The sequence below is a fragment of the Takifugu flavidus genome, chromosome 1 (genome assembly GCF_003711565.1).
Source record: "Takifugu flavidus isolate HTHZ2018 chromosome 1, ASM371156v2, whole genome shotgun sequence".
Taxonomy (NCBI): domain Eukaryota; kingdom Metazoa; phylum Chordata; class Actinopteri; order Tetraodontiformes; family Tetraodontidae; genus Takifugu; species Takifugu flavidus.
In genome coordinates, this window is record NC_079520.1 from 7,723,929 (window position 1) to 7,736,719 (window position 12,791).

Here is a 12,791-nt window from a genome sequence, read left to right on the forward strand (position 1 = left end):
AAGATGGCACAGTGACTCGTAATATGGCTAACGAGATAAATAAATAAAGGAATAAATGAATGTGCGCCCTTCACTTGCAGCCTGGCCGACCTGCTATGAGAATCACAGGATTCTGATTGGCATCTATTCATTTCCTGCAAACTGGGGGGAACCCGAAGCAGATTCAATCACTGACCCATTCATAGCCGCGATGCCGAAGATCAGCTTTCCCAGTCATCACCTTGTTTACCTCCGTGCACGTGGAAGCCAGAAAATCACTAGATAAATCGTGCAAAGTCATTAATCACCACAATTTTCTTCTCTACTGTAACCCTTTCCTGCGCTGCAGCCTTCATTTCCTTTTTCAGCCTGGTGACAGAAATCCAATCAGTGGCGGATGGTAATTTATTAGTGAAAGAACCTTCAAGCACATGAAGACATCTCATTATTTTTAGATATGCATGTATGCAGGATCGGGTGGGGGTGGGGGGGGACTCCCTTATTGTTTCCTCGGCAGGTAGCACAGAGGGGCAGAATGTCAGCTTGAGTGACAGAAGAAGAGAAAAAGTAATCAAAAGAAATCAACCTATCAGTCATCGGAAAGCTAAAGTCAATATTAGTCCAAATCTGTCTTATTTACAGTGGCGCACATTTAACAGTTTCCTTTGAACATTCTAGAGCACAGAAACGTGCTAGCATAAGTAGAATCATGTTCCATGGGATTGTTGAGTGTGATTCTCCTCTGAGAAAATAACTTTAATGACTTCTGCTACTCGGAAATGTTAGAACATGTTGTCATTATATTGATTTAAACAAACAGAGTTGAGTCCAATTACTCTTGTCAAAACTGTTCAAAGAAAAATCCGATTGTGTCTGGCTGGCATGTACAAGGATGTGAAACTCTGAAGGGAAACATCCCGATAATTGGAAAACTAATCATAGGTTGTACGAGGAAGAACACTGGGCTGAGACCTTCCCTCCGCTCTGCCTCTCCGGGGTCGCGATCACTCGCGTGCAGTAACAGATGCGTACATTCCCCGTGGCCTCGGAATTAAAAAGTCAACCGGTGCATGAAATAAACAAAAGACAAATTATGATGTGGCCTCTCCTTCTGGGTAATTACGACATATGAAAAGCAACATCCATAAGCACGTACAGAAGGAGCTGACGCCACACACATCATTAACCTGGCAGGGCGTCCAGGCCGTCCTCGCCAACAAAGCCACGGTTCAACAGACATATAGGGGGAAGCGGGTGGATGAACAAAGAGATGCAACTAACCAATCTTTAAATGTCACATCATGGAATGAAATGTCACATGTCATAAATGTGAGTGTCTAGAGTCCCAACAATATGAAAAGCAGGAATTAAAGTCCTGTGCGATGAACAACTCGTAGATTCAACGTGTTTTTCTAACAGTGGGTATTAAACTGAAGTGTAGGGGATGACTGTTTCAATAACCTGTGAAGGTTTCACAGTTTTATGGCCTCAATTTATGCATCAAAAGGTTACGTCTCATCACACTGACCACAATATTATTACGCTGCTCAGTGTGCAGCAGGGAATTCAATTGTGCTTCTCCTTTGAGTCAGGACGGAGGGAAAAAAGCAGCCTGCAAACGGTTTAAACCCAAACTTCTATTGATTTAGCCTTTATTGCTTGGGATTTATGAATTATCGTAAATCTGAGGGCGTCTTGCCTAATATCGCCGCCGGCTTTGGAAATCAGGCTGGCGGAGTCAACGCTGAGCAGAGCAACGTCGCACCATCCTTGATCTGGGAGGAGTGGCATCGCCGGGCAACAGCGGGAATCTGTTGCAGCGCAGCCGTAAAACAATGGCACCCGTAATCAATCATCCCCGTGAAGCAGGAACAGAATATAGAGCTTCTACTTACGCCAGTGTGGATTCCAGTAAAGTAACAATAATAGATGAAAAGCAAAAAGGAAGCAAAGGAAGGGCACTTCTACCTGTTTGTTCCTGGAGCCGTATGAAAGCAGATTTGATGCCAGGCAACCTGTCTGTGCAGAAATGGGAGAGCACAAATGTTTACACAGATGCCTCCAATCAGATTCATGTTTTGGCAAGAAAATGGCGTATAAAATGGCTCCCTAACAGAGGAAATAAGGTACTTGTCTTAACACAGAAGGAGAGGCCAAGCCTCATGAATAAAACTTAGCTCTTTAAAATGCTCCACTCTCGCTGAGCTCTCTCCTGCTTTGCATTTTGTGGAGAAATTTTAAGGCTACCATCAGACCAAAGCAGGAGGAATGTGCTTTGGACTCTTCCGTGCTGGATTTACCTGATGCTTTGACCACGTTCCCGCAGAGGCCTGTGCACGGGCGCAGAACAGGCTGCATGACTGTCCAATACACATCCTCCAGAGGCCCGTCCGCTTTCCTGTACACGGACAAACGAGCATGCAAATCAATCATTTCACCGGACTGGTAATGTGCCCGATGGGATTCTACCCCTAGCTTTGTCATTTTGCCCTCCCTTTAGTTGCATTTTGTTAACCACCCACCTAGAGAGACCGTGAACAGGGTCCATCTGTTTAAGAGGACAGAAATATCCCAGCCGGTGTTAAACAGGCCAGGGTCAACCCCTTCCCTGTCTCAGCACCCGTCAAAAATAGCTTGAGCCACCTAAAGCCGCCAACTGGTCAGTGGTGGAACAGCAACAGCAGCTCAGAGTTTTGAATGAGTAACTACACACCGTTCGTACCTTTGATCTGTCCTCAGCAGTTTTTGAATGGTGGAAAACTGCTTTAACAGTTGGCAGGCTGATTTGATTTATTAGAAAAACAGGCCAATTAGATGGATTTCTATCAGATTTAAACTGGTTCCAGTGACCTGGTGCCACTCGAGTGATTCGGCTGTGGTTTGAAAAGTATTTGGTTGTGTTTTGTTTTTTTTAACGATAAAGTATGTTTCATTGTTCTCAATAAAACTCCTTTTTTGTTAGGGGCCTTTTTAGAGAACACTTTCTGTTTGGTGATGATGTGTTTTTGTTCTTTTAGGTTGAATGAAAGATGCAGGGATGTGTCCACTTAGCTCCGGCTCTGCTGGTCTCATGGACTTGGGCTGGCACCAGATGAAGACCACAATCATTCCTGGCGCCATAGATGTCAGATTTGAGATTTCGTAGATGAAGCCCTTAGAGCCAGCCGTGGTGTTCCACACATGCAGGTTTGCTTCCTGGTGACACAGAAGGGCAACACAGCTCCATAGTGAACTTTCAAACAAAGCTTTGCGTTTACACTTTCACAAACGTCAGCGTCCCCTCCTCTGTGCACAGGAAATGATGCGAGGACTCCTGTTACTGGAACGCCATTGGTGCGCATTGATAATCACGCTGTCCTTTTTTCCCTGGGTCAGCCACATCGCCGAGGGTAACGCAGCTGAATGCTGATGGGAACAAAGCAGAGGCCAAATCCCATTTGAGCAGTCACTGGTACTTTGCCTTAAATGCTTTTCAATCTGCTGGAGATCACATTAGTCGGCCCCTTCTTATCGACTCATCCAAAGAGTTTATGTCTTCATCTAATTACGAACGGAGTTTCCTTAATAGCTCAGTAGGCTGACTTTTTTCATAAGTCTGTGTGGTTTAATCAGTGTGTTTAGTCCAGTTTGTTCGCTGCAGCAGTAAAATGACGAGTTTTGTACACCCAGATTTAAATAATCTGATGTACGCTGACCTCCGAACACAGAGATGACGCTGCCGAACACTTTGAAGTGTAATTTCTCATGTGCCTTTAAAGAAACTGTTTTTGTACCACAGATGCATTCAGACATGCAAACAGAAGCTCCGCCTCTTCGCTGCTCTTTGGTGGTTCATTAATAACGCAACTGACGAACATCCTGTGATCACTTTTACTTTTAGAATTTTGCCAAACCAGCATCACTTGGTACTGATGTAACACCTGCATCTGGTTGATGTGTCTCAGGTAGTCCTCTGGCCCAAAGCCGCAATAAAATTAGCAGGTGCCCCGGATGTAGGTGGCTACTTAGAAGTGCATGGTGGTCAAGGAAGGCTACCTTGACATCACGTCTAGTGAAGTGTGATGGTAGCACATAACCTTTATCTCCAGTCTTTCAGTGTAAGCTTTGCATGTTCTGCCGGCATCTTTGCGCAGTTTCCTGTGGATACTCTATTGAAAACAGGGCACGACAAGGTGGAGCTGAGATGTATAATGCATGTAAAAGCAGGGGAAGCTGGCTAGAACAAGCCTTGGCACTTCCAGGTCCTCCTCACAGATTCAAAGTCAACCTCTAATGTTGTCATTCCTGGTAAGAAAATGCATCTTAGACCTGTTTGATTTCTTTGATCTTTTGAAAAATGTCAATGAATTATTCATGAGCTGTTTTTGGTTCTCGCCTTGCTGTGACGAGTGATTGGAAATGATGTTTTCTCAATGCTTAAATCAAGATCTGACGCGAGACTGGCAGGCACTCATGACTGAGGGTCAGACTGGTGACAGCAGAGAACCTGGCTGGACAACCACAGATCCAAGGGTGAGACGACGTAGGTGCAGATGTCTGAATATCACAGGAATGGATGTTTGAAAGGTCTGGACAAACAAATTAGGACTAACAAATTAGTAAAATCAAATTAATTAATTAAATGACCTTTGGCTGTAAATAAATCCCGACGTGTTTCCCATCCTTCAAACAAAAACAGCGAGTCAACCTGCAGATTAATCATTGATCATGGAGGACACAGCTACACATCTGTCAAACGTCCGTCTGTCACCTCTACATGAAAATCTCTTCCACACCTCGGTGGTGTCAGCGCCCACTGATGTGCAGCTTTTTGAAAACCAGGCAGCTGGACTCCAGTTTCGATAGACACAAACAGCCCTCAATTACCGGCATATTTGCAGAATGGCAGACGCCCCAAAGAAGCAATAACAGCATCAATAAACGAGTTATTAAAAGATGATTCCAAAGGGGAGCTGAAGCAGTAGTTCAGAAGAGAAAATCTGCTCCTTCGCTGCAGCTGGATGAGTCCGTTACGTGTTGAGATCGCTCTGTTCCGGATTCAGATGTGTTGCACTGAAAACATGCTTTTATTTTGGTGGTCCTGACCTGCGTCATCTTTGTTTTTTATCTTTATTCGTTAGAGTCTTATACAAATTACTGTGCGTGGGTAGTCTTTTTATAACAGCTGCGATCATCCAGTAATTTTTACAACTTTTGTGATCGTTGATGAAACATATCAGCTTCAATGGACGTGATGCTGACCTGCGTCCAAACAGCCTGGCTCTGTTCTCTCTGGTGCACCTCACATCCATCTAATTACTGCCAACATACCCCGGACACGTAGAACGCCAAAATGAGAATCAAGAATTAATTTGTTGGGTAATTATAATGCAAATTACATCTGCCAGTTATGCCTGACCAAGCTCACGTTTGCTATTCTTGTGATCTCACGGCAACATTCCAACTGATGAGGGCAGAACAGAAAAGTCGTTTACAGCAGCAGCAGCAGCAGCAGCAGCAGCAGCAGCAGCAGCAGCAGCAGCGATGCGTCTTTTGGGTTTAAATATTCAGGTTACTCATGAACATACTTGACGCAGCATTTCAAGTGCTTTTTACAGCCAAGTGAATAGGAAGAAAACCTTCCACCCTACTGTTCACCCAGATATTGACCAGAAGGAAAAAATCAATCCGCGTGTGTGTTTCTGCGTCGCACGATTAGCTAAGTGGAACATATTTTGTCGACTGCACAGGGATGATTACAAATGGCTGTTCCTCATTGAACAAAGTCAACAATCAGTTACTTGCCATCTGCTAAATTAAGATTCTAAATGCGAGCGACTTACAGCGGCTGAATGGAGCAGGACTGAGCTGTTGGAGGCTTTAGATGCAATTACTCAGAATACTGAAAAGAAAATGGCTGTCATTCCATAAATTCTTGATCGTGACAGAATTGTGTGGCCCATTTATATTTGATAAGTGTGAGGCCGTTGGCGTGTTGGGGCTGAGCGTGTTAACAAAAGAACGCTGATGTGATGCCCGCAACATGGCAGTATCCCGCCTCTGCAAACGTGCAGCGTTCACCATTAATCACCGTCCGATAGATGGTTGTTCAAGCTCAGGACGCTGGAGCCCGACCGCGGCTGACGCCGTGCTGAGACTGTTCCGAGGGTTTTAGCTCAGCGTCGCTGCATGTCCTTTCAACCTCCCTCTTCCATAATGAGCCGGCGTGTCTCGAATTAGTGGGAGTGTCTGTTTGGAAAATGTTTTTATAAATCGGTAAGGGTAAGAACACTAACAGCTTCCCAGATGCCGGCCTTACTGGGATGCACATACTTAACCATTAAATGGGTTTGCATTTCATTTGCAGGCCTGTTTATAATTCAGCAGCTCTTGCCGTTGCACACCTGGTCTTATTAGTACAGTGCACAAATCCACACCATCTGCGGCGGTGATGATGCCGGCGCCTCTGTGGGTAAGTATTCCCACCTTTACAGCTTTAAGAATGGGTGATGATGGCTGGCAGAAAGAAAGCTGATGAAGAGCGGGATGAGGCGGGTGAGACGTGGAAGCGCTGAATATCGCTGCTGTGGGAGGCGGTCTGATTCCGCTGCGAGCTACTGATCCCGTGAGAGGGAGCACAGATGAGGAGGACGGAGATGAGCCATCTTTCCTGTAGGCCTCTGGCTAATGAGCAGCCCAACATGGGGCAGCAAGCTGTCTACTGACGCCACATGCTAAACTGATATTATAAATAAACACTGGGACTATTTACTTATCAACCCCCCCCCCAGCAACAGCAACATGGGTAACCAGATTTATCGGTCGTGACAAGACACTTTTAGTCACTAATCAAATCCTGGATGGTCATAAATCGGTACGTTGTGTGAGGTCCAACATACATAACGGTTCTTTAACCCATGAGATCAACTTCCTGAGCCCCACAACTGTCGCAAACACACCCGAAATGCACCAAAATGTAAAGCTGATGCAAACTTTGCATCAGCTTTACAATGACCCAGGAGGAAGCTGTCGCTCCCCTTTCGGACCTTTTATCCTCGGACCTTTTATGCCACAGTGATAGTTCACCTGTGGTTGTGAACTGACCACCAGCTTTCTAATTTTCAGCAAAAATCTGCCACCATGTAAATGAGCCTTGGCGTTTTAGCTGAGTCAGGTTGTTGGCCGGGGTGGATTCTGCAGCCAGTCAGAGGAAGAGGAAATCCTGCAGAGAGGTTCTGGCTGCAGCTGAACTGCTTTTAGAGGCTGATACTGCACAGGGAGACCAAGATTAATGTATAAAATGATGCAGGAAGTGAAATTGTTTTGCCCTGTTTTTCTGGTTTACGGCCCAATCACCATAATGAGAGAAAAACAAAGCACTTTTAGCAGAAGTCCTGAAAATTATTTTCTTTTTGCGTTCTGTGCCGCTCTAGAGTCACCTGCGGTCTAATGTCTTTCTGTTGCCGTGGCAGCAGAATCTCATTCTCTTCCTTCCTTTGATGCAGGTTTAATAAGGGTCACCAGGAGGACGATTTCCCCACGCTAAGCACAGCATTATCACAGATTCAAAAAAGATCTATTGATCATTTGATGGCAGGTTTAATCCCACAACACACCTGTTGTCCCCCATCACACTCCTCGAACGTGGTGTACAGCTGATATATGAACTTTTCATCAGCTGCTTCAAGATAACCTTTACAGTTTGGCCGCAGCAGCTCTGATGAAAGGATTGATTAGGACACTCATGATTGACACCCGTTTATCACCCTTGATGCACAGCAGCGCTGTGTTCACCTCTCCGGAGTGTGCTCCTGCCATGACACACTCCCAGAGGCGACCCAAACAGGAAGCCCTGGGAATCGTTACGACGTGTCCTTCAGCAGAACCAGGGCTCAGGCTCGTTTCTGCATTACTGTCACATGTGAATACATTGATTCTTCACCTGGATGTCCTGCCTGTGCAGCCATTTAACTGGGATCCAGTGAGACTGTACCCATGGAGACCTTTGGAGAATACATCAGATTTTAAAGGTCTTAAATACTGTTCAGTGGAAACTGTCACAGCAAGACAACCCGTCTTGCCAACTGTTACACCGTCCTCATTTGGCTGTGACATTACCACAGAAGGGTGATGGAAGGATGAACTCAGTGACCTCAAGCAGCCTCCAGGAACAACAGTTTCACTGCAGAGAGAGAAACCTTTAAGTGGGGTACATACATAAGGATTTTTTTTTATTTTAAAATCAATTTGAGACCCCACACGTGAAGATAGTAAATCAGGCTTTAAACAGTTTTGAGGGTACCATGTGTGGTGTGCTGTGATAATCACAAACATAAAGGAGAAGAGGGAAAATCAGGACAAACACAGCCCGATTATCATTATGCATGTCCCCCGCTTCAGAAGAAACCCTAAAAGAGATTAAGACTGGGTTTTCTACAACAAGCTAGTGACGGCTTCACACTGAAGTCGGTTAGCACTGATTTGTCAGGAAATGGTTAATCAGGACTCCAATGTGGAAAAATCAGCACACTCTCAAACATTTATTCACGCACTTGCTGTTAGGAGGCAGTCCGTGTAGGCAGAGAGATCCAGAACAGCACCCAGGCATATGCCAGAAAGCCCCACTCATTTAAACCCCCAACCCAAACCAACACCACACACCAGCTGGACACTTTTAAGAAAGACAGTCCAGCCAAGTAAGGGTGGAGACATGGCCTTATATACAAGAGGATGGGGTGGAGCTGATTGGACACAGGTGAGACACATGAGGGTGAATAGGGTGAGGACAGATGGAAGCAGGGGGGACAGGACAACAGCTGAAACAATTAGGATGGCTAACACAGTTCTCAAAAGACCTAAATCTCTTAAATAGAAGTGTATTTACCTCCACCTGAGAGAGATCATGCTTTTGGTTTAGACTAAACTCCCCTTGAAAAGGATGAAACCCAGAGCAGAACCAGGCTAATCTGAGCTCAAAGAAAAGGAGGAGCAGCCCCGTACATGCATGTGCATTAGCTATAGCAGCATTTGCAGTTGTTCTGCTGAAGATGAGGATCTAAAATGTTAATGCTCTCGTGAATGTAGAAATGATGTTTACACATTTATGCATACGTTTGTTTGGTTTTTAATTGGCAGGTGATTCTGCTCACAGGCGGCTCGTGCAGAATCCAGGAAGTCTCGTTGGTTTCATCACCCCACTCCAGACCTGCTCCCCACGCCACCTTTATTTGCTCTGCTAAAGAGTAACCAAGTACAGCTATGCAGCTTCAGTGCTCCGCGCCTCCCCAAAGACGCGAAGCATCATCGTCAGCTTTGGAGAAAGTGAATCAGAGAGTCTCTGCGGGTCTCCTGTGGCCAGAGAGGAGAGCTTTTGCTCTAACTTGGTGGAAAATGTCAGTACCCACAGGGGCGGCCTTTACAACCAGCACACTGATAGTTTTTCGCTGTTCATCGTGGTAACCAAGCTGATTCAGTCCAAGAACTCAATAAATGTGCCTCGCTTTGCTTTACAGCGGTCATATGATCCGATGTAACAACAGAAGGGCGACCAGGCCACTCTACAATGTCCAGAGAATCTTTTTAATCACAGTTAAGGTTATTAAAGTCTTTTTACACCTCGTCCAAACATCCACAAGTGGGAGAACTCCTCAGAAAGTTTAGGAAGGATGCAACAGATGGCAACCATCTGCCTCCGATTTTATTTCCACAATGTGGGTAAAGTGTTTGTGAAGCAAGATGATTCGATTGCAAACACTGCTCACAAAATATATATAGCGACTGGAGAATCTGAAACACTTTTCTGAGCAGTTTGCAGATCTGTGAGACAGACATAAAATCCCATTGTTACACAGTCAAATCAGCAGGGGATTGCAGGAGCTCAGCGCAAGGATTAAATTTGTCACAGTAAAATTGTACCACTGCTGTTAATTTAAAGGCATGAGCCCAATGCTCAGCAAGTAAGGGGCACACCAGCATTGTTAAATGTGATTTTCCATGCTCAGGACATTAGCACGGAGCCCCGCTTTATTAACCGTAACCTATTTCCATTGACGAGGAAAAAACGTGTATTCACTAACACAAAAGTCTTGATTTGCCTGAGGCCGGCCTCCCCTCCACTGTCTGTTTTCTCCCCTTTCACGTCAGCTCGCTCCGCTTTTCTGGAATTAATATGTTGGCGTGAATGGCGGAGTATAAATACCTTAGACCAACTAGAAGCCTATAAATGTAGCCCTAATGGCCGGAGCATTACAACATTTGGTACCGGCTGCCACAGTGAATGTGGCGCTGCAGGAAATGGGCTTGATGGAAGGCAGCAGGCTGCGACTTTAAGAGTTGCCTGTCCATTAGCTGATTGAATGGGAACCTGTAAGGAGTCACATCAAACACAATGTAGATAAAACACCCACGTGTGTGCGCGTGTGTGTGTGTGTGTGTGTGTGTGTGTGTGTGGTGTGTGTGTGTGTGTGTGTGTGTGTGTGTGTGTGTGTGTGTGTGTGCACCATTTGAAAGCATTGTCCCAGCAACACAATTGCGCCAACCATCAGCGAGACACAGGCGGGCTCTTAATTTAATAGAGACGCTTGCTCTCTTGTCTTGTTACCAGTGTCATTTCACATCATCCACCTGATGTTTTGCGTAACCCAGAGTGAGAGCCTAATGGAGCATGTCGTACCGGAGCAGACGACACATCTCACATTAGGACCCAAGTGCAATGTCAGACCCAATACATTATATATATATAATGTATATATGCGTGTTGCATTGGGAGAGTGGTGGAGAAGCAGATGTGAGACATGAGGTTTTATGAACCATAAGAATTTGATGTCCTGGTAACCGGCTCAGCATCACAGATGTTGCTAACAGAGAATGGGAGAAGATGTGATGTACGCAGTAATGGCGCCGCGCCTTAGCTCGGCCTGGTGTCATGTTCTTTTTCAGTCATGGAGATGGAGTCTAAGAGACGGAGGCGAAAAAAAGAGCCGTCGTAAAAATGCTGGAAAAAGAGCATCACGGCTTTTTTTCCCTCTTTTGCACTTGGTTAAAAAGTCAGTTGCTTGCCCTCCGTTTGGCCTCCTGTTTTCCTGCTAAATGCTTCAGCTGACACAGTAATTATGCACTTTGCGATTGCCACAGGTTCTGTGTTAATTGCAGCTTTGCTCAGACACCTGCATTTCAAACACCTGCCACCTTTTAGAGAATACTAACCCCTGGATGACCCCCCCAGACGGCTCTGGCTGCACTGTTCAGCAGCAGTAGAAGGTTACTCAGCCCTGCACTCAGGGACCATCAGGGCTGATGATGGGGGGGATTCCATTAAAAACAGATGTAATTAGAAGATTAATGAAGCTTTTTAGTTTTAGAGTGGTTGAATGTCAGCGTGTCTGAACCAAAGCCCAGAATTCTGGGAGATTTCTAAAGAATGAGCAAACTTGCATGATCTGTCTAATACATCCCAGAGTTTTTTATAGCTCGCTTCTATGCTGTCGTAACATTTATTCTCTCTGATCATATAATTATGGCTGTTTCAAACCAAAGCTTTTCAGTCCACTTTAAAGAGAGCAGAGTTTGTTTCCTCTGATAGTTGGTTTCTTTGGGGTTGGTGTGGTCCAACTATGTGAACTCTGGTCTGCCATTGGGTTGTGGTCCACTTGCAAGTGAACCCTGGTGTGGTTCGCTTACAGTGAGGAAGAGAACCAAAGAGAGGAGTGATCTAACAGCAGAACGACACCAGTCGGAAGGACTTAAGTTGTTTGAGAAAGTCTTGTGAGAAAGTGCGGTGGTCAGATGGCCATTGGTTGAAAGTTTCTTCTTCTAGTTTCTATTAAGCTAAATTTTCTTCTTCTCCTTTTATTTTTCTTTCTGTTAAGTTGAAATGCTAGTTTGAGAGGAAAAGGTGTGAAATGTTTGTTGCCCCAGCCAAACCAACGCACACTCCCAGAATGTCCTGTGTCCAAGTGCTCCAAATTAGTGTGTAGAAGCACATCCACACACAAACAGCACGTGTACTACATGCTTGTCTCTGGATATTGATGCTTACAATTGTCTCCGTTTGTAATTTATTGGCATGAAACTACATGAAAGGTGCTTGTGATGTTGTTAGAACTACTCTACAGAAACAATGTATCATAAAACCTCATGATAATAATAGAGAGGAGCGAAGATCATCCAGGAAGATGCTTGACCAGGCAGAAAATGGCCCCACTGGTGAGACGTCAGATGTGTTCACCTTTCTACATGTGTAAATATGAAGCACGTGATGTAATGTATATCTTTAGATCTGACTGTAAATTAGCTTGGAGATGAGCAGGAGTTTTAAGCAGATAAGGGAATGACAAGGCCAGACCTGGGATGATAAAGGTTTCTAATTCCATACGGGAATATCTATTTAACAGGCTCGGAGTTTGCGCCGCGCTCCTGCAGCATCACGCAACGACCCCCGCGGGTCTGCGGGTCTGTATCAAAGCCAGAGAACGTTCCTCTGTCAGAGCCTCCGCGCCGTGTGTTGTTGTAGCAGAAAACTCCCTTTTTTATTTTTGATGCATTGCAGCGCGGATTTAAAACTGCGCCGCAACGGCCGAGTGACTCGCAGAAACCTGCGTGAAGATGCCTGTGCCCACACAGGCGCGCATCCAACGACACGAGCGCGCACACTCACGGACGCAACAAGGCACTCGGGCACCCTTTTCACCCCTCGCAAGCCCCCTCACCTCCTCCGGGAACCCCCCTGACCGCTGCTTTAGAGCTCTCGGGAAGCGCAGGCTGCTGGTCTGAGGGCTGGCTCGTCGCGCCCGTGGGTGTCAGAGGGACTAGGGGGCGCTGTGCCGCGTTCCGCT

The 12,791-nt window shown here is 45.6% G+C and overlaps 2 long non-coding RNA genes across 2 annotated transcripts; both read right to left on the minus strand.

Moving 5' to 3' along the window:
* Positions 1-1,601: 1,601 nt before the first annotated feature.
* Positions 1,602-12,779, minus strand: LOC130524140 (uncharacterized). Its single transcript, XR_008950069.1, has 4 exons — positions 12,666-12,779; positions 2,280-3,174; positions 1,948-1,998; positions 1,602-1,790 (listed from the first exon to the last, which is right to left on the minus strand). It is a non-coding gene; the product is annotated as an uncharacterized LOC130524140 (long non-coding RNA).
* On the minus strand, positions 7,544-8,637 carry LOC130524145 (uncharacterized). Its single transcript, XR_008950076.1, has 3 exons — positions 8,511-8,637; positions 8,077-8,140; positions 7,544-7,961 (listed from the first exon to the last, which is right to left on the minus strand). It is a non-coding gene; the product is annotated as an uncharacterized LOC130524145 (long non-coding RNA).
* Positions 12,780-12,791: the final 12 nt, after the last annotated feature.